Below are 17790 nucleotides of genomic sequence, written 5' to 3'. Positions count from 1 at the left end.
TCTTGCCCAGCAGCTGCACCGTAAAAAGCTGCCGTGACCCGGATTCGAACCGGGGTTGCTGCGGCCACAACGCAGAGTACTAACCACTATACGATCACGGCCCATGTGACGAGCCAGGTAGGAGTCGAACCTACAATCTTCTGATCCGTAGTCAGACGCGTTATCCATTGCGCCACTGGCCCTGCTGCTGGATGTTTGCCAAACTTCCTTTGATGCTCATTCCAACCGCTGGACCACAAGGCACCATGGTGGCCGTTTCAATGCAAACCACTGGCTTTCTGGAGGATCTCTAATCCAGAGAACATTGCTAAAACCTCCAATGAACTTGCCCAAGCCAAGACCAGATATTTGCAATGAATCTGTCCAAAAAAACAATGCCAGCTTCCGATTGGCCAAGATATTTGATCACAAACATCTTGCTTTGCCAAGGTTTCTTAACCTGCCCAAAAATTCAAGCTTGGAAAGCGACTTTGATAACGAGTTCAGAAAGGAAGCTTCAAGCGAGAACACAGGAAATGTCTTACTCCCCTTGCATTTGCAACAACCAAATAATCTCAACATTTTCCATGAAATATGCGACTTTCCTGCTTTAAGAAATACCAAACATATCTTAGTTTTAAAATGGGGTGCACTTGTAAAACCACCAAGAACTGTGGTACCGAACCAGTGTAAAAAAGGCAGTGCATTAAAAAAAGTTCCAACTCTTCACTTTAGAGTTATGCTTCCATGATGACCCTAAATTGAATCATCCATCTATCTCTAGTGTGCGCAGGGATAGCAAATATGTGTAGAGCAAACGGTGTTGCCGTAGGTACTTCCAAAGTGCGTGTATGCGAGTGTTAGCATTGGGAAGGTTGGGTTCTTAAAAGTTCTCGATGGATTTAATTTGTTCGAAACATTGTTCTCTATTTTGCCTAACTTGGTTACTAGCCCAGGGCGGCAGACGAGCCCCCTATGAAACAGCAACGAGGCAGTGCAAAGTACAATTTATCAGGGCTCACTTTCGAGCTGCGATGCCTCCTATCCAATGCAGATCTGGCCTACAGAATCCCCTCTGTGAATCTTGCCCAGCAGCTGCACCGTAAAAAGCTGCCGTGACCCGGATTCGAACCAGGGTTGCTGCGGCCACAACGCAGAGTACTAACCACTATACGATCACGGCCCATGTGACGAGCCAGGTAGGAGTCGAACCTACAATCTTCTGATCCGTAGTCAGACGCGTCATCCATTGCGCCACTGGCCCTGCTGCTGGATGTTTGCCAAACTTCCTTTGATGCTCATTCCAACCGCTGGACCACAAGGCACCATGGTGGCCGTTTCAATGCAAACCACTGGCTTTCTGGAGGATCTCTAATCCAGAGAACATTGCTAAAACCTCCAATGAACTTGCCCAAGCCAAGACCAGATATTTGCAATGAATCTGTCCAAAAAAACAATGCCAGCTTCCGATTGGCCAAGATATTTGATCACAAACATCTTGCTTTGCCAAGGTTTCTTAACCTGCCCAAAAATTCAAGCTTGGAAAGCGACTTTGATAACGAGTTCAGAAAGGAAGCTTCAAGCGAGAACACAGGAAATGTCTTACTCCCCTTGCATTTGCAACAACCAAATAATCTCAACATTTTCCATGAAATATGCGACTTTCCTGCTTTAAGAAATACCAAACATATCTTAGTTTTAAAATGGGGTGCACTTGTAAAACCACCAAGAACTGTGGTACCGAACCAGTGTAAAAAAGGCAGTGCATTAAAAAAAGTTCCAACTCTTCACTTTAGAGTTATGCTTCCATGATGACCCTAAATTGAATCATCCATCTATCTCTAGTGTGCGCAGGGATAGCAAATATGTGTAGAGCAAACGGCGTTGCCGTAGGTACTTCCAAAGTGCGTGTATGCGAGTGTTAGCATTGGGAAGGTTGGGTTCTTAAAAGTTCTCGATGGATTTAATTTGTTCGAAACATTGTTCTCTATTTTGCCTAACTTGGTTACTAGCCCAGGGCGGCAGACGAGCCCCCTATGAAACAGCAACGAGGCAGTGCAAAGTACAATTTATCAGGGCTCACTTTCGATCTGCGATGCCTCCTCTGCTTCTATCCAATGCAGATCTGGCCTACAGAATCCCCTCTGTGAATCTTGCCCGGCAGCTGCGCCGTAAAAAGCTGCCGTGACCCGGATTCGAACCGGGGTTGCTGCGGCCACAACGCAGAGTACTAACCACTATACGATCACGGCCCATGTGATGAGCCAGGTAAGAGTCGAACATACAATCTTCTGATCCGTAGTCAGACGCGTTATCCATTGCGCCACTGGCCCTGCTGCTGGATGTTTGCCAAACTTCCTTTGATGCTCATTCCAACCGCTGGACCACAAGGCACCATGGTGGCCGTTTCAATGCAAACCACTGGCTTTCTGGAGGATCTCTAATCCAGAGAACATTGCTAAAACCTCCAATGAACTTGCCCAAGCCAAGACCAGATATTTGCAATGAATCTGTCCAAAAAAACAATGCCAGCTTCCGATTGGCCAAGATATTTGATCACAAACATCTTGCTTTGCCAAGGTTTCTTAACCTGCCCAAAAATTCAAGCTTGGAAAGCGACTTTGATAACGAGTTCAGAGAGGAAGCTTCAAGCGAGAACACAGGAAATGTCTTACTCCCCTTGCATTTGCAACAACCAAATAATCTCAACATTTTCCATGAAATATGCGACTTTCCTGCTTTAAGAAATACCAAACATATCTTAGTTTTAAAATGGGGTGCACTTGTAAAACCACCAAGAACTGTGGTACCGAACCAGTGTAAAAAAGGCAGTGCATTAAAAAAAGTTCCAACTCTTCACTTTAGAGTTATGCTTCCATGATGACCCTAAATTGAATCATCCATCTATCTCTAGTGTGCGCAGGGATAGCAAATATGTGTAGAGCAAACGGTGTTGCCGTAGGTACTTCCAAAGTGCGTGTATGCGAGTGTTAGCATTGGGAAGGTTGGGTTCTTAAAAGTTCTCGATGGATTTAATTTGTTCGAAACATTGTTCTCTATTTTGCCTAACTTGGTTACTAGCCCAGGGCGGCAGACGAGCCCCCTATGAAACAGCAACGAGGCAGTGCAAAGTACAATTTATCAGGGCTCACTTTCGAGCTGCGATGCCTCCTATCCAATGCAGATCTGGCCTACAGAATCCCCTCTGTGAATCTTGCCCAGCAGCTGCACCGTAAAAAGCTGCCGTGACCCGGATTCGAACCGGGGTTGCTGCGGCCACAACGCAGAGTACTAACCACTATACGATCACGGCCCATGTGACGAGCCAGGTAGGAGTCGAACCTACAATCTTCTGATCCGTAGTCAGACGCGTTATCCATTGCGCCACTGGCCCTGCTGCTGGATGTTTGCCAAACTTCCTTTGATGCTCATTCCAACCGCTGGACCACAAGGCACCATGGTGGCCGTTTCAATGCAAACCACTGGCTTTCTGGAGGATCTCTAATCCAGAGAACATTGCTAAAACCTCCAATGAACTTGCCCAAGCCAAGACCAGATATTTGCAATGAATCTGTCCAAAAAAACAATGCCAGCTTCCGATTGGCCAAGATATTTGATCACAAACATCTTGCTTTGCCAAGGTTTCTTAACCTGCCCAAAAATTCAAGCTTGGAAAGCGACTTTGATAACGAGTTCAGAAAGGAAGCTTCAAGCGAGAACACAGGAAATGTCTTACTCCCCTTGCATTTGCAACAACCAAATAATCTCAACATTTTCCATGAAATATGCGACTTTCCTGCTTTAAGAAATACCAAACATATCTTAGTTTTAAAATGGGGTGCACTTGTAAAACCACCAAGAACTGTGGTACCGAACCAGTGTAAAAAAGGCAGTGCATTAAAAAAAGTTCCAACTCTTCACTTTAGAGTTATGCTTCCATGATGACCCTAAATTGAATCATCCATCTATCTCTAGTGTGCGCAGGGATAGCAAATATGTGTAGAGCAAACGGTGTTGCCGTAGGTACTTCCAAAGTGCGTGTATGCGAGTGTTAGCATTGGGAAGGTTGGGTTCTTAAAAGTTCTCGATGGATTTAATTTGTTCGAAACATTGTTCTCTATTTTGCCTAACTTGGTTACTAGCCCAGGGCGGCAGACGAGCCCCCTATGAAACAGCAACGAGGCAGTGCAAAGTACAATTTATCAGGGCTCACTTTCGAGCTGCGATGCCTCCTATCCAATGCAGATCTGGCCTACAGAATCCCCTCTGTGAATCTTGCCCAGCAGCTGCACCGTAAAAAGCTGCCGTGACCCGGATTCGAACCGGGGTTGCTGCGGCCACAACGCAGAGTACTAACCACTATACGATCACGGCCCATGTGACGAGCCAGGTAGGAGTCGAACCTACAATCTTCTGATCCGTAGTCAGACGCGTTATCCATTGCGCCACTGGCCCTGCTGCTGGATGTTTGCCAAACTTCCTTTGATGCTCATTCCAACCGCTGGACCACAAGGCACCATGGTGGCCGTTTCAATGCAAACCACTGGCTTTCTGGAGGATCTCTAATCCAGAGAACATTGCTAAAACCTCCAATGAACTTGCCCAAGCCAAGACCAGATATTTGCAATGAATCTGTCCAAAAAAACAATGCCAGCTTCCGATTGGCCAAGATATTTGATCACAAACATCTTGCTTTGCCAAGGTTTCTTAACCTGCCCAAAAATTCAAGCTTGGAAAGCGACTTTGATAACGAGTTCAGAAAGGAAGCTTCAAGCGAGAACACAGGAAATGTCTTACTCCCCTTGCATTTGCAACAACCAAATAATCTCAACATTTTCCATGAAATATGCGACTTTCCTGCTTTAAGAAATACCAAACATATCTTAGTTTTAAAATGGGGTGCACTTGTAAAACCACCAAGAACTGTGGTACCGAACCAGTGTAAAAAAGGCAGTGCATTAAAAAAAGTTCCAACTCTTCACTTTAGAGTTATGCTTCCATGATGACCCTAAATTGAATCATCCATCTATCTCTAGTGTGCGCAGGGATAGCAAATATGTGTAGAGCAAACGGCGTTGCCGTAGGTACTTCCAAAGTGCGTGTATGCGAGTGTTAGCATTGGGAAGGTTGGGTTCTTAAAAGTTCTCGATGGATTTAATTTGTTCGAAACATTGTTCTCTATTTTGCCTAACTTGGTTACTAGCCCAGGGCGGCAGACGAGCCCCCTATGAAACAGCAACGAGGCAGTGCAAAGTACAATTTATCAGGGCTCACTTTCGATCTGCGATGCCTCCTCTGCTTCTATCCAATGCAGATCTGGCCTACAGAATCCCCTCTGTGAATCTTGCCCGGCAGCTGCGCCGTAAAAAGCTGCCGTGACCCGGATTCGAACCGGGGTTGCTGCGGCCACAACGCAGAGTACTAACCACTATACGATCACGGCCCATGTGATGAGCCAGGTAAGAGTCGAACATACAATCTTCTGATCCGTAGTCAGACGCGTTATCCATTGCGCCACTGGCCCTGCTGCTGGATGTTTGCCAAACTTCCTTTGATGCTCATTCCAACCGCTGGACCACAAGGCACCATGGTGGCCGTTTCAATGCAAACCACTGGCTTTCTGGAGGATCTCTAATCCAGAGAACATTGCTAAAACCTCCAATGAACTTGCCCAAGCCAAGACCAGATATTTGCAATGAATCTGTCCAAAAAAACAATGCCAGCTTCCGATTGGCCAAGATATTTGATCACAAACATCTTGCTTTGCCAAGGTTTCTTAACCTGCCCAAAAATTCAAGCTTGGAAAGCGACTTTGATAACGAGTTCAGAGAGGAAGCTTCAAGCGAGAACACAGGAAATGTCTTACTCCCCTTGCATTTGCAACAACCAAATAATCTCAACATTTTCCATGAAATATGCGACTTTCCTGCTTTAAGAAATACCAAACATATCTTAGTTTTAAAATGGGGTGCACTTGTAAAACCACCAAGAACTGTGGTACCGAACCAGTGTAAAAAAGGCAGTGCATTAAAAAAAGTTCCAACTCTTCACTTTAGAGTTATGCTTCCATGATGACCCTAAATTGAATCATCCATCTATCTCTAGTGTGCGCAGGGATAGCAAATATGTGTAGAGCAAACGGTGTTGCCGTAGGTACTTCCAAAGTGCGTGTATGCGAGTGTTAGCATTGGGAAGGTTGGGTTCTTAAAAGTTCTCGATGGATTTAATTTGTTCGAAACATTGTTCTCTATTTTGCCTAACTTGGTTACTAGCCCAGGGCGGCAGACGAGCCCCCTATGAAACAGCAACGAGGCAGTGCAAAGTACAATTTATCAGGGCTCACTTTCGAGCTGCGATGCCTCCTATCCAATGCAGATCTGGCCTACAGAATCCCCTCTGTGAATCTTGCCCAGCAGCTGCACCGTAAAAAGCTGCCGTGACCCGGATTCGAACCGGGGTTGCTGCGGCCACAACGCAGAGTACTAACCACTATACGATCACGGCCCATGTGACGAGCCAGGTAGGAGTCGAACCTACAATCTTCTGATCCGTAGTCAGACGCGTTATCCATTGCGCCACTGGCCCTGCTGCTGGATGTTTGCCAAACTTCCTTTGATGCTCATTCCAACCGCTGGACCACAAGGCACCATGGTGGCCGTTTCAATGCAAACCACTGGCTTTCTGGAGGATCTCTAATCCAGAGAACATTGCTAAAACCTCCAATGAACTTGCCCAAGCCAAGACCAGATATTTGCAATGAATCTGTCCAAAAAAACAATGCCAGCTTCCGATTGGCCAAGATATTTGATCACAAACATCTTGCTTTGCCAAGGTTTCTTAACCTGCCCAAAAATTCAAGCTTGGAAAGCGACTTTGATAACGAGTTCAGAAAGGAAGCTTCAAGCGAGAACACAGGAAATGTCTTACTCCCCTTGCATTTGCAACAACCAAATAATCTCAACATTTTCCATGAAATATGCGACTTTCCTGCTTTAAGAAATACCAAACATATCTTAGTTTTAAAATGGGGTGCACTTGTAAAACCACCAAGAACTGTGGTACCGAACCAGTGTAAAAAAGGCAGTGCATTAAAAAAAGTTCCAACTCTTCACTTTAGAGTTATGCTTCCATGATGACCCTAAATTGAATCATCCATCTATCTCTAGTGTGCGCAGGGATAGCAAATATGTGTAGAGCAAACGGCGTTGCCGTAGGTACTTCCAAAGTGCGTGTATGCGAGTGTTAGCATTGGGAAGGTTGGGTTCTTAAAAGTTCTCGATGGATTTAATTTGTTCGAAACATTGTTCTCTATTTTGCCTAACTTGGTTACTAGCCCAGGGCGGCAGACGAGCCCCCTATGAAACAGCAACGAGGCAGTGCAAAGTACAATTTATCAGGGCTCACTTTCGATCTGCGATGCCTCCTCTGCTTCTATCCAATGCAGATCTGGCCTACAGAATCCCCTCTGTGAATCTTGCCCGGCAGCTGCGCCGTAAAAAGCTGCCGTGACCCGGATTCGAACCGGGGTTGCTGCGGCCACAACGCAGAGTACTAACCACTATACGATCACGGCCCATGTGATGAGCCAGGTAAGAGTCGAACCTACAATCTTCTGATCCGTAGTCAGACGCGTTATCCATTGCGCCACTGGCCCTGCTGCTGGATGTTTGCCAAACTTCCTTTGATGCTCATTCCAACCGCTGGACCACAAGGCACCATGGTGGCCGTTTCAATGCAAACCACTGGCTTTCTGGAGGATCTCTAATCCAGAGAACATTGCTAAAACCTCCAATGAACTTGCCCAAGCCAAGACCAGATATTTGCAATGAATCTGTCCAAAAAAACAATGCCAGCTTCCGATTGGCCAAGATATTTGATCACAAACATCTTGCTTTGCCAAGGTTTCTTAACCTGCCCAAAAATTCAAGCTTGGAAAGCGACTTTGATAACGAGTTCAGAGAGGAAGCTTCAAGCGAGAACACAGGAAATGTCTTACTCCCCTTGCATTTGCAACAACCAAATAATCTCAACATTTTCCATGAAATATGCGACTTTCCTGCTTTAAGAAATACCAAACATATCTTAGTTTTAAAATGGGGTGCACTTGTAAAACCACCAAGAACTGTGGTACCGAACCAGTGTAAAAAAGGCAGTGCATTAAAAAAAGTTCCAACTCTTCACTTTAGAGTTATGCTTCCATGATGACCCTAAATTGAATCATCCATCTATCTCTAGTGTGCGCAGGGATAGCAAATATGTGTAGAGCAAACGGTGTTGCCGTAGGTACTTCCAAAGTGCGTGTATGCGAGTGTTAGCATTGGGAAGGTTGGGTTCTTAAAAGTTCTCGATGGATTTAATTTGTTCGAAACATTGTTCTCTATTTTGCCTAACTTGGTTACTAGCCCAGGGCGGCAGACGAGCCCCCTATGAAACAGCAACGAGGCAGTGCAAAGTACAATTTATCAGGGCTCACTTTCGAGCTGCGATGCCTCCTATCCAATGCAGATCTGGCCTACAGAATCCCCTCTGTGAATCTTGCCCAGCAGCTGCACCGTAAAAAGCTGCCGTGACCCGGATTCGAACCGGGGTTGCTGCGGCCACAACGCAGAGTACTAACCACTATACGATCACGGCCCATGTGACGAGCCAGGTAGGAGTCGAACCTACAATCTTCTGATCCGTAGTCAGACGTGTTATCCATTGCGCCACTGGCCCTGCTGCTGGATGTTTGCCAAACTTCCTTTGATGCTCATTCCAACCGCTGGACCACAAGGCACCATGGTGGCCGTTTCAATGCAAACCACTGGCTTTCTGGAGGATCTCTAATCCAGAGAACATTGCTAAAACCTCCAATGAACTTGCCCAAGCCAAGACCAGATATTTGCAATGAATCTGTCCAAAAAAACAATGCCAGCTTCCGATTGGCCAAGATATTTGATCACAAACATCTTGCTTTGCCAAGGTTTCTTAACCTGCCCAAAAATTCAAGCTTGGAAAGCGACTTTGATAACGAGTTCAGAAAGGAAGCTTCAAGCGAGAACACAGGAAATGTCTTACTCCCCTTGCATTTGCAACAACCAAATAATCTCAACATTTTCCATGAAATATGCGACTTTCCTGCTTTAAGAAATACCAAACATATCTTAGTTTTAAAATGGGGTGCACTTGTAAAACCACCAAGAACTGTGGTACCGAACCAGTGTAAAAAAGGCAGTGCATTAAAAAAAGTTCCAACTCTTCACTTTAGAGTTATGCTTCCATGATGACCCTAAATTGAATCATCCATCTATCTCTAGTGTGCGCAGGGATAGCAAATATGTGTAGAGCAAACGGCGTTGCCGTAGGTACTTCCAAAGTGCGTGTATGCGAGTGTTAGCATTGGGAAGGTTGGGTTCTTAAAAGTTCTCGATGGATTTAATTTGTTCGAAACATTGTTCTCTATTTTGCCTAACTTGGTTACTAGCCCAGGGCGGCAGACGAGCCCCCTATGAAACAGCAACGAGGCAGTGCAAAGTACAATTTATCAGGGCTCACTTTCGATCTGCGATGCCTCCTCTGCTTCTATCCAATGCAGATCTGGCCTACAGAATCCCCTCTGTGAATCTTGCCCGGCAGCTGCGCCGTAAAAAGCTGCCGTGACCCGGATTCGAACCGGGGTTGCTGCGGCCACAACGCAGAGTACTAACCACTATACGATCACGGCCCATGTGATGAGCCGGGTAAAAGTCGAACATACAATCTTCTGATCCGTAGTCAGACGCGTTATCCATTGCGCCACTGGCCCTGCTGCTGGATGTTTGCCAAACTTCCTTTGATGCTCATTCCAACCGCTGGACCACAAGGCACCATGGTGGCCGTTTCAATGCAAACCACTGGCTTTCTGGAGGATCTCTAATCCAGAGAACATTGCTAAAACCTCCAATGAACTTGCCCAAGCCAAGACCAGATATTTGCAATGAATCTGTCCAAAAAAACAATGCCAGCTTCCGATTGGCCAAGATATTTGATCACAAACATCTTGCTTTGCCAAGGTTTCTTAACCTGCCCAAAAATTCAAGCTTGGAAAGCGACTTTGATAACGAGTTCAGAGAGGAAGCTTCAAGCGAGAACACAGGAAATGTCTTACTCCCCTTGCATTTGCAACAACCAAATAATCTCAACATTTTCCATGAAATATGCGACTTTCCTGCTTTAAGAAATACCAAACATATCTTAGTTTTAAAATGGGGTGCACTTGTAAAACCACCAAGAACTGTGGTACCGAACCAGTGTAAAAAAGGCAGTGCATTAAAAAAAGTTCCAACTCTTCACTTTAGAGTTATGCTTCCATGATGACCCTAAATTGAATCATCCATCTATCTCTAGTGTGCGCAGGGATAGCAAATATGTGTAGAGCAAACGGTGTTGCCGTAGGTACTTCCAAAGTGCGTGTATGCGAGTGTTAGCATTGGGAAGGTTGGGTTCTTAAAAGTTCTCGATGGATTTAATTTGTTCGAAACATTGTTCTCTATTTTGCCTAACTTGGTTACTAGCCCAGGGCGGCAGACGAGCCCCCTATGAAACAGCAACGAGGCAGTGCAAAGTACAATTTATCAGGGCTCACTTTCGAGCTGCGATGCCTCCTATCCAATGCAGATCTGGCCTACAGAATCCCCTCTGTGAATCTTGCCCAGCAGCTGCACCGTAAAAAGCTGCCGTGACCCGGATTCGAACCGGGGTTGCTGCGGCCACAACGCAGAGTACTAACCACTATACGATCACGGCCCATGTGACGAGCCAGGTAGGAGTCGAACCTACAATCTTCTGATCCGTAGTCAGACGCGTTATCCATTGCGCCACTGGCCCTGCTGCTGGATGTTTGCCAAACTTCCTTTGATGCTCATTCCAACCGCTGGACCACAAGGCACCATGGTGGCCGTTTCAATGCAAACCACTGGCTTTCTGGAGGATCTCTAATCCAGAGAACATTGCTAAAACCTCCAATGAACTTGCCCAAGCCAAGACCAGATATTTGCAATGAATCTGTCCAAAAAAACAATGCCAGCTTCCGATTGGCCAAGATATTTGATCACAAACATCTTGCTTTGCCAAGGTTTCTTAACCTGCCCAAAAATTCAAGCTTGGAAAGCGACTTTGATAACGAGTTCAGAAAGGAAGCTTCAAGCGAGAACACAGGAAATGTCTTACTCCCCTTGCATTTGCAACAACCAAATAATCTCAACATTTTCCATGAAATATGCGACTTTCCTGCTTTAAGAAATACCAAACATATCTTAGTTTTAAAATGGGGTGCACTTGTAAAACCACCAAGAACTGTGGTACCGAACCAGTGTAAAAAAGGCAGTGCATTAAAAAAAGTTCCAACTCTTCACTTTAGAGTTATGCTTCCATGATGACCCTAAATTGAATCATCCATCTATCTCTAGTGTGCGCAGGGATAGCAAATATGTGTAGAGCAAACGGCGTTGCCGTAGGTACTTCCAAAGTGCGTGTATGCGAGTGTTAGCATTGGGAAGGTTGGGTTCTTAAAAGTTCTCGATGGATTTAATTTGTTCGAAACATTGTTCTCTATTTTGCCTAACTTGGTTACTAGCCCAGGGCGGCAGACGAGCCCCCTATGAAACAGCAACGAGGCAGTGCAAAGTACAATTTATCAGGGCTCACTTTCGATCTGCGATGCCTCCTCTGCTTCTATCCAATGCAGATCTGGCCTACAGAATCCCCTCTGTGAATCTTGCCCGGCAGCTGCGCCGTAAAAAGCTGCCGTGACCCGGATTCGAACCGGGGTTGCTGCGGCCACAACGCAGAGTACTAACCACTATACGATCACGGCCCATGTGATGAGCCAGGTAAGAGTCGAACATACAATCTTCTGATCCGTAGTCAGACGCGTTATCCATTGCGCCACTGGCCCTGCTGCTGGATGTTTGCCAAACTTCCTTTGATGCTCATTCCAACCGCTGGACCACAAGGCACCATGGTGGCCGTTTCAATGCAAACCACTGGCTTTCTGGAGGATCTCTAATCCAGAGAACATTGCTAAAACCTCCAATGAACTTGCCCAAGCCAAGACCAGATATTTGCAATGAATCTGTCCAAAAAAACAATGCCAGCTTCCGATTGGCCAAGATATTTGATCACAAACATCTTGCTTTGCCAAGGTTTCTTAACCTGCCCAAAAATTCAAGCTTGGAAAGCGACTTTGATAACGAGTTCAGAGAGGAAGCTTCAAGCGAGAACACAGGAAATGTCTTACTCCCCTTGCATTTGCAACAACCAAATAATCTCAACATTTTCCATGAAATATGCGACTTTCCTGCTTTAAGAAATACCAAACATATCTTAGTTTTAAAATGGGGTGCACTTGTAAAACCACCAAGAACTGTGGTACCGAACCAGTGTAAAAAAGGCAGTGCATTAAAAAAAGTTCCAACTCTTCACTTTAGAGTTATGCTTCCATGATGACCCTAAATTGAATCATCCATCTATCTCTAGTGTGCGCAGGGATAGCAAATATGTGTAGAGCAAACGGTGTTGCCGTAGGTACTTCCAAAGTGCGTGTATGCGAGTGTTAGCATTGGGAAGGTTGGGTTCTTAAAAGTTCTCGATGGATTTAATTTGTTCGAAACATTGTTCTCTATTTTGCCTAACTTGGTTACTAGCCCAGGGCGGCAGACGAGCCCCCTATGAAACAGCAACGAGGCAGTGCAAAGTACAATTTATCAGGGCTCACTTTCGAGCTGCGATGCCTCCTATCCAATGCAGATCTGGCCTACAGAATCCCCTCTGTGAATCTTGCCCAGCAGCTGCACCGTAAAAAGCTGCCGTGACCCGGATTCGAACCGGGGTTGCTGCGGCCACAACGCAGAGTACTAACCACTATACGATCACGGCCCATGTGACGAGCCAGGTAGGAGTCGAACCTACAATCTTCTGATCCGTAGTCAGACGCGTTATCCATTGCGCCACTGGCCCTGCTGCTGGATGTTTGCCAAACTTCCTTTGATGCTCATTCCAACCGCTGGACCACAAGGCACCATGGTGGCCGTTTCAATGCAAACCACTGGCTTTCTGGAGGATCTCTAATCCAGAGAACATTGCTAAAACCTCCAATGAACTTGCCCAAGCCAAGACCAGATATTTGCAATGAATCTGTCCAAAAAAACAATGCCAGCTTCCGATTGGCCAAGATATTTGATCACAAACATCTTGCTTTGCCAAGGTTTCTTAACCTGCCCAAAAATTCAAGCTTGGAAAGCGACTTTGATAACGAGTTCAGAAAGGAAGCTTCAAGCGAGAACACAGGAAATGTCTTACTCCCCTTGCATTTGCAACAACCAAATAATCTCAACATTTTCCATGAAATATGCGACTTTCCTGCTTTAAGAAATACCAAACATATCTTAGTTTTAAAATGGGGTGCACTTGTAAAACCACCAAGAACTGTGGTACCGAACCAGTGTAAAAAAGGCAGTGCATTAAAAAAAGTTCCAACTCTTCACTTTAGAGTTATGCTTCCATGATGACCCTAAATTGAATCATCCATCTATCTCTAGTGTGCGCAGGGATAGCAAATATGTGTAGAGCAAACGGTGTTGCCGTAGGTACTTCCAAAGTGCGTGTATGCGAGTGTTAGCATTGGGAAGGTTGGGTTCTTAAAAGTTCTCGATGGATTTAATTTGTTCGAAACATTGTTCTCTATTTTGCCTAACTTGGTTACTAGCCCAGGGCGGCAGACGAGCCCCCTATGAAACAGCAACGAGGCAGTGCAAAGTACAATTTATCAGGGCTCACTTTCGAGCTGCGATGCCTCCTATCCAATGCAGATCTGGCCTACAGAATCCCCTCTGTGAATCTTGCCCAGCAGCTGCACCGTAAAAAGCTGCCGTGACCCGGATTCGAACCGGGGTTGCTGCGGCCACAACGCAGAGTACTAACCACTATACGATCACGGCCCATGTGACGAGCCAGGTAGGAGTCGAACCTACAATCTTCTGATCCGTAGTCAGACGCGTTATCCATTGCGCCACTGGCCCTGCTGCTGGATGTTTGCCAAACTTCCTTTGATGCTCATTCCAACCGCTGGACCACAAGGCACCATGGTGGCCGTTTCAATGCAAACCACTGGCTTTCTGGAGGATCTCTAATCCAGAGAACATTGCTAAAACCTCCAATGAACTTGCCCAAGCCAAGACCAGATATTTGCAATGAATCTGTCCAAAAAAACAATGCCAGCTTCCGATTGGCCAAGATATTTGATCACAAACATCTTGCTTTGCCAAGGTTTCTTAACCTGCCCAAAAATTCAAGCTTGGAAAGCGACTTTGATAACGAGTTCAGAAAGGAAGCTTCAAGCGAGAACACAGGAAATGTCTTACTCCCCTTGCATTTGCAACAACCAAATAATCTCAACATTTTCCATGAAATATGCGACTTTCCTGCTTTAAGAAATACCAAACATATCTTAGTTTTAAAATGGGGTGCACTTGTAAAACCACCAAGAACTGTGGTACCGAACCAGTGTAAAAAAGGCAGTGCATTAAAAAAAGTTCCAACTCTTCACTTTAGAGTTATGCTTCCATGATGACCCTAAATTGAATCATCCATCTATCTCTAGTGTGCGCAGGGATAGCAAATATGTGTAGAGCAAACGGCGTTGCCGTAGGTACTTCCAAAGTGCGTGTATGCGAGTGTTAGCATTGGGAAGGTTGGGTTCTTAAAAGTTCTCGATGGATTTAATTTGTTCGAAACATTGTTCTCTATTTTGCCTAACTTGGTTACTAGCCCAGGGCGGCAGACGAGCCCCCTATGAAACAGCAACGAGGCAGTGCAAAGTACAATTTATCAGGGCTCACTTTCGATCTGCGATGCCTCCTCTGCTTCTATCCAATGCAGATCTGGCCTACAGAATCCCCTCTGTGAATCTTGCCCGGCAGCTGCGCCGTAAAAAGCTGCCGTGACCCGGATTCGAACCGGGGTTGCTGCGGCCACAACGCAGAGTACTAACCACTATACGATCACGGCCCATGTGATGAGCCAGGTAAGAGTCGAACATACAATCTTCTGATCCGTAGTCAGACGCGTTATCCATTGCGCCACTGGCCCTGCTGCTGGATGTTTGCCAAACTTCCTTTGATGCTCATTCCAACCGCTGGACCACAAGGCACCATGGTGGCCGTTTCAATGCAAACCACTGGCTTTCTGGAGGATCTCTAATCCAGAGAACATTGCTAAAACCTCCAATGAACTTGCCCAAGCCAAGACCAGATATTTGCAATGAATCTGTCCAAAAAAACAATGCCAGCTTCCGATTGGCCAAGATATTTGATCACAAACATCTTGCTTTGCCAAGGTTTCTTAACCTGCCCAAAAATTCAAGCTTGGAAAGCGACTTTGATAACGAGTTCAGAGAGGAAGCTTCAAGCGAGAACACAGGAAATGTCTTACTCCCCTTGCATTTGCAACAACCAAATAATCTCAACATTTTCCATGAAATATGCGACTTTCCTGCTTTAAGAAATACCAAACATATCTTAGTTTTAAAATGGGGTGCACTTGTAAAACCACCAAGAACTGTGGTACCGAACCAGTGTAAAAAAGGCAGTGCATTAAAAAAAGTTCCAACTCTTCACTTTAGAGTTATGCTTCCATGATGACCCTAAATTGAATCATCCATCTATCTCTAGTGTGCGCAGGGATAGCAAATATGTGTAGAGCAAACGGTGTTGCCGTAGGTACTTCCAAAGTGCGTGTATGCGAGTGTTAGCATTGGGAAGGTTGGGTTCTTAAAAGTTCTCGATGGATTTAATTTGTTCGAAACATTGTTCTCTATTTTGCCTAACTTGGTTACTAGCCCAGGGCGGCAGACGAGCCCCCTATGAAACAGCAACGAGGCAGTGCAAAGTACAATTTATCAGGGCTCACTTTCGAGCTGCGATGCCTCCTATCCAATGCAGATCTGGCCTACAGAATCCCCTCTGTGAATCTTGCCCAGCAGCTGCACCGTAAAAAGCTGCCGTGACCCGGATTCGAACCGGGGTTGCTGCGGCCACAACGCAGAGTACTAACCACTATACGATCACGGCCCATGTGACGAGCCAGGTAGGAGTCGAACCTACAATCTTCTGATCCGTAGTCAGACGCGTTATCCATTGCGCCACTGGCCCTGCTGCTGGATGTTTGCCAAACTTCCTTTGATGCTCATTCCAACCGCTGGACCACAAGGCACCATGGTGGCCGTTTCAATGCAAACCACTGGCTTTCTGGAGGATCTCTAATCCAGAGAACATTGCTAAAACCTCCAATGAACTTGCCCAAGCCAAGACCAGATATTTGCAATGAATCTGTCCAAAAAAACAATGCCAGCTTCCGATTGGCCAAGATATTTGATCACAAACATCTTGCTTTGCCAAGGTTTCTTAACCTGCCCAAAAATTCAAGCTTGGAAAGCGACTTTGATAACGAGTTCAGAAAGGAAGCTTCAAGCGAGAACACAGGAAATGTCTTACTCCCCTTGCATTTGCAACAACCAAATAATCTCAACATTTTCCATGAAATATGCGACTTTCCTGCTTTAAGAAATACCAAACATATCTTAGTTTTAAAATGGGGTGCACTTGTAAAACCACCAAGAACTGTGGTACCGAACCAGTGTAAAAAAGGCAGTGCATTAAAAAAAGTTCCAACTCTTCACTTTAGAGTTATGCTTCCATGATGACCCTAAATTGAATCATCCATCTATCTCTAGTGTGCGCAGGGATAGCAAATATGTGTAGAGCAAACGGCGTTGCCGTAGGTACTTCCAAAGTGCGTGTATGCGAGTGTTAGCATTGGGAAGGTTGGGTTCTTAAAAGTTCTCGATGGATTTAATTTGTTCGAAACATTGTTCTCTATTTTGCCTAACTTGGTTACTAGCCCAGGGCGGCAGACGAGCCCCCTATGAAACAGCAACGAGGCAGTGCAAAGTACAATTTATCAGGGCTCACTTTCGAGCTGCGATGCCTCCTCTGCTTCTATCCAATGCAGATCTGGCCTACAGAATCCCCTCTGTGAATCTTGCCCGGCAGCTGCGCCGTAAAAAGCTGCCGTGACCCGGATTCGAACCGGGGTTGCTGCGGCCACAATGCAGAGTACTAACCACTATACGATCACGGCCCATGTGATGAGCCAGGTAAGAGTCGAACATACAATCTTCTGATCCGTAGTCAGACGCGTTATCCATTGCGCCACTGGCCCTGCTGCTGGATGTTTGCCAAACTTCCTTTGATGCTCATTCCAACCGCTGGACCACAAGGCACCATGGTGGCCGTTTCAATGCAAACCACTGGCTTTCTGGAGGATCTCTAATCCAGAGAACATTGCTAAAACCTCCAATGAACTTGCCCAAGCCAAGACCAGATATTTGCAATGAATCTGTCCAAAAAAACAATGCCAGCTTCCGATTGGCCAAGATATTTGATCACAAACATCTTGCTTTGCCAAGGTTTCTTAACCTGCCCAAAAATTCAAGCTTGGAAAGCGACTTTGATAACGAGTTCAGAGAGGAAGCTTCAAGCGAGAACACAGGAAATGTCTTACTCCCCTTGCATTTGCAACAACCAAATAATCTCAACATTTTCCATGAAATATGCGACTTTCCTGCTTTAAGAAATACCAAACATATCTTAGTTTTAAAATGGGGTGCACTTGTAAAACCACCAAGAACTGTGGTACCGAACCAGTGTAAAAAAGGCAGTGCATTAAAAAAAGTTCCAACTCTTCACTTTAGAGTTATGCTTCCATGATGACCCTAAATTGAATCATCCATCTATC

General features: G+C 45.5%; 32 non-coding genes across 32 annotated transcripts; all 32 read right to left on the bottom strand.

Moving 5' to 3' along the window:
- Nucleotides 1-29: 29 nt before the first annotated feature.
- TRNAH-GUG (transfer RNA histidin (anticodon GUG)) lies at nucleotides 30-101 on the bottom strand. Its single transcript has one exon. It is a non-coding gene; the product is annotated as a tRNA-His (tRNA).
- Nucleotides 102-109: 8 nt separating this feature from the next.
- TRNAR-ACG (transfer RNA arginine (anticodon ACG)) lies at nucleotides 110-182 on the bottom strand. The gene has a single exon. It is a non-coding gene; the product is annotated as a tRNA-Arg (tRNA).
- A 908-nt stretch (nucleotides 183-1090) lies between these two features.
- TRNAH-GUG (transfer RNA histidin (anticodon GUG)) lies at nucleotides 1091-1162 on the bottom strand. The gene has a single exon. It is a non-coding gene; the product is annotated as a tRNA-His (tRNA).
- An 8-nt stretch (nucleotides 1163-1170) lies between these two features.
- On the bottom strand, nucleotides 1171-1243 carry TRNAR-ACG (transfer RNA arginine (anticodon ACG)). Its single transcript has one exon. It is a non-coding gene; the product is annotated as a tRNA-Arg (tRNA).
- A 916-nt stretch (nucleotides 1244-2159) lies between these two features.
- On the bottom strand, nucleotides 2160-2231 carry TRNAH-GUG (transfer RNA histidin (anticodon GUG)). Its single transcript has one exon. It is a non-coding gene; the product is annotated as a tRNA-His (tRNA).
- Nucleotides 2232-2239: 8 nt separating this feature from the next.
- Nucleotides 2240-2312, bottom strand: TRNAR-ACG (transfer RNA arginine (anticodon ACG)). The gene has a single exon. It is a non-coding gene; the product is annotated as a tRNA-Arg (tRNA).
- Nucleotides 2313-3220: 908 nt separating this feature from the next.
- TRNAH-GUG (transfer RNA histidin (anticodon GUG)) lies at nucleotides 3221-3292 on the bottom strand. The gene has a single exon. It is a non-coding gene; the product is annotated as a tRNA-His (tRNA).
- Nucleotides 3293-3300: 8 nt separating this feature from the next.
- Nucleotides 3301-3373, bottom strand: TRNAR-ACG (transfer RNA arginine (anticodon ACG)). The gene has a single exon. It is a non-coding gene; the product is annotated as a tRNA-Arg (tRNA).
- Nucleotides 3374-4281: 908 nt separating this feature from the next.
- Nucleotides 4282-4353, bottom strand: TRNAH-GUG (transfer RNA histidin (anticodon GUG)). The gene has a single exon. It is a non-coding gene; the product is annotated as a tRNA-His (tRNA).
- Nucleotides 4354-4361: 8 nt separating this feature from the next.
- TRNAR-ACG (transfer RNA arginine (anticodon ACG)) lies at nucleotides 4362-4434 on the bottom strand. The gene has a single exon. It is a non-coding gene; the product is annotated as a tRNA-Arg (tRNA).
- A 916-nt stretch (nucleotides 4435-5350) lies between these two features.
- TRNAH-GUG (transfer RNA histidin (anticodon GUG)) lies at nucleotides 5351-5422 on the bottom strand. The gene has a single exon. It is a non-coding gene; the product is annotated as a tRNA-His (tRNA).
- Nucleotides 5423-5430: 8 nt separating this feature from the next.
- Nucleotides 5431-5503, bottom strand: TRNAR-ACG (transfer RNA arginine (anticodon ACG)). Its single transcript has one exon. It is a non-coding gene; the product is annotated as a tRNA-Arg (tRNA).
- Nucleotides 5504-6411: 908 nt separating this feature from the next.
- Nucleotides 6412-6483, bottom strand: TRNAH-GUG (transfer RNA histidin (anticodon GUG)). Its single transcript has one exon. It is a non-coding gene; the product is annotated as a tRNA-His (tRNA).
- An 8-nt stretch (nucleotides 6484-6491) lies between these two features.
- TRNAR-ACG (transfer RNA arginine (anticodon ACG)) lies at nucleotides 6492-6564 on the bottom strand. The gene has a single exon. It is a non-coding gene; the product is annotated as a tRNA-Arg (tRNA).
- Nucleotides 6565-7480: 916 nt separating this feature from the next.
- Nucleotides 7481-7552, bottom strand: TRNAH-GUG (transfer RNA histidin (anticodon GUG)). Its single transcript has one exon. It is a non-coding gene; the product is annotated as a tRNA-His (tRNA).
- An 8-nt stretch (nucleotides 7553-7560) lies between these two features.
- Nucleotides 7561-7633, bottom strand: TRNAR-ACG (transfer RNA arginine (anticodon ACG)). The gene has a single exon. It is a non-coding gene; the product is annotated as a tRNA-Arg (tRNA).
- A 908-nt stretch (nucleotides 7634-8541) lies between these two features.
- TRNAH-GUG (transfer RNA histidin (anticodon GUG)) lies at nucleotides 8542-8613 on the bottom strand. The gene has a single exon. It is a non-coding gene; the product is annotated as a tRNA-His (tRNA).
- Nucleotides 8614-8621: 8 nt separating this feature from the next.
- On the bottom strand, nucleotides 8622-8694 carry TRNAR-ACG (transfer RNA arginine (anticodon ACG)). Its single transcript has one exon. It is a non-coding gene; the product is annotated as a tRNA-Arg (tRNA).
- A 916-nt stretch (nucleotides 8695-9610) lies between these two features.
- Nucleotides 9611-9682, bottom strand: TRNAH-GUG (transfer RNA histidin (anticodon GUG)). Its single transcript has one exon. It is a non-coding gene; the product is annotated as a tRNA-His (tRNA).
- Nucleotides 9683-10671: 989 nt separating this feature from the next.
- On the bottom strand, nucleotides 10672-10743 carry TRNAH-GUG (transfer RNA histidin (anticodon GUG)). Its single transcript has one exon. It is a non-coding gene; the product is annotated as a tRNA-His (tRNA).
- Nucleotides 10744-10751: 8 nt separating this feature from the next.
- Nucleotides 10752-10824, bottom strand: TRNAR-ACG (transfer RNA arginine (anticodon ACG)). Its single transcript has one exon. It is a non-coding gene; the product is annotated as a tRNA-Arg (tRNA).
- Nucleotides 10825-11740: 916 nt separating this feature from the next.
- Nucleotides 11741-11812, bottom strand: TRNAH-GUG (transfer RNA histidin (anticodon GUG)). The gene has a single exon. It is a non-coding gene; the product is annotated as a tRNA-His (tRNA).
- An 8-nt stretch (nucleotides 11813-11820) lies between these two features.
- On the bottom strand, nucleotides 11821-11893 carry TRNAR-ACG (transfer RNA arginine (anticodon ACG)). Its single transcript has one exon. It is a non-coding gene; the product is annotated as a tRNA-Arg (tRNA).
- A 908-nt stretch (nucleotides 11894-12801) lies between these two features.
- On the bottom strand, nucleotides 12802-12873 carry TRNAH-GUG (transfer RNA histidin (anticodon GUG)). The gene has a single exon. It is a non-coding gene; the product is annotated as a tRNA-His (tRNA).
- An 8-nt stretch (nucleotides 12874-12881) lies between these two features.
- On the bottom strand, nucleotides 12882-12954 carry TRNAR-ACG (transfer RNA arginine (anticodon ACG)). The gene has a single exon. It is a non-coding gene; the product is annotated as a tRNA-Arg (tRNA).
- A 908-nt stretch (nucleotides 12955-13862) lies between these two features.
- On the bottom strand, nucleotides 13863-13934 carry TRNAH-GUG (transfer RNA histidin (anticodon GUG)). Its single transcript has one exon. It is a non-coding gene; the product is annotated as a tRNA-His (tRNA).
- An 8-nt stretch (nucleotides 13935-13942) lies between these two features.
- On the bottom strand, nucleotides 13943-14015 carry TRNAR-ACG (transfer RNA arginine (anticodon ACG)). The gene has a single exon. It is a non-coding gene; the product is annotated as a tRNA-Arg (tRNA).
- A 916-nt stretch (nucleotides 14016-14931) lies between these two features.
- On the bottom strand, nucleotides 14932-15003 carry TRNAH-GUG (transfer RNA histidin (anticodon GUG)). The gene has a single exon. It is a non-coding gene; the product is annotated as a tRNA-His (tRNA).
- Nucleotides 15004-15011: 8 nt separating this feature from the next.
- On the bottom strand, nucleotides 15012-15084 carry TRNAR-ACG (transfer RNA arginine (anticodon ACG)). The gene has a single exon. It is a non-coding gene; the product is annotated as a tRNA-Arg (tRNA).
- Nucleotides 15085-15992: 908 nt separating this feature from the next.
- On the bottom strand, nucleotides 15993-16064 carry TRNAH-GUG (transfer RNA histidin (anticodon GUG)). Its single transcript has one exon. It is a non-coding gene; the product is annotated as a tRNA-His (tRNA).
- Nucleotides 16065-16072: 8 nt separating this feature from the next.
- On the bottom strand, nucleotides 16073-16145 carry TRNAR-ACG (transfer RNA arginine (anticodon ACG)). Its single transcript has one exon. It is a non-coding gene; the product is annotated as a tRNA-Arg (tRNA).
- A 996-nt stretch (nucleotides 16146-17141) lies between these two features.
- Nucleotides 17142-17214, bottom strand: TRNAR-ACG (transfer RNA arginine (anticodon ACG)). Its single transcript has one exon. It is a non-coding gene; the product is annotated as a tRNA-Arg (tRNA).
- Nucleotides 17215-17790: the final 576 nt, after the last annotated feature.

This window comes from Staurois parvus, unplaced genomic scaffold (genome assembly GCF_062004578.1).
Source record: "Staurois parvus isolate SC_StPar_1 unplaced genomic scaffold, SC_StPar_1.0 ptg000662l, whole genome shotgun sequence".
In the NCBI taxonomy this organism is placed as follows: domain Eukaryota; kingdom Metazoa; phylum Chordata; class Amphibia; order Anura; family Ranidae; genus Staurois; species Staurois parvus.
This window is presented reverse-complemented; position numbering and strand designations above follow the sequence as displayed.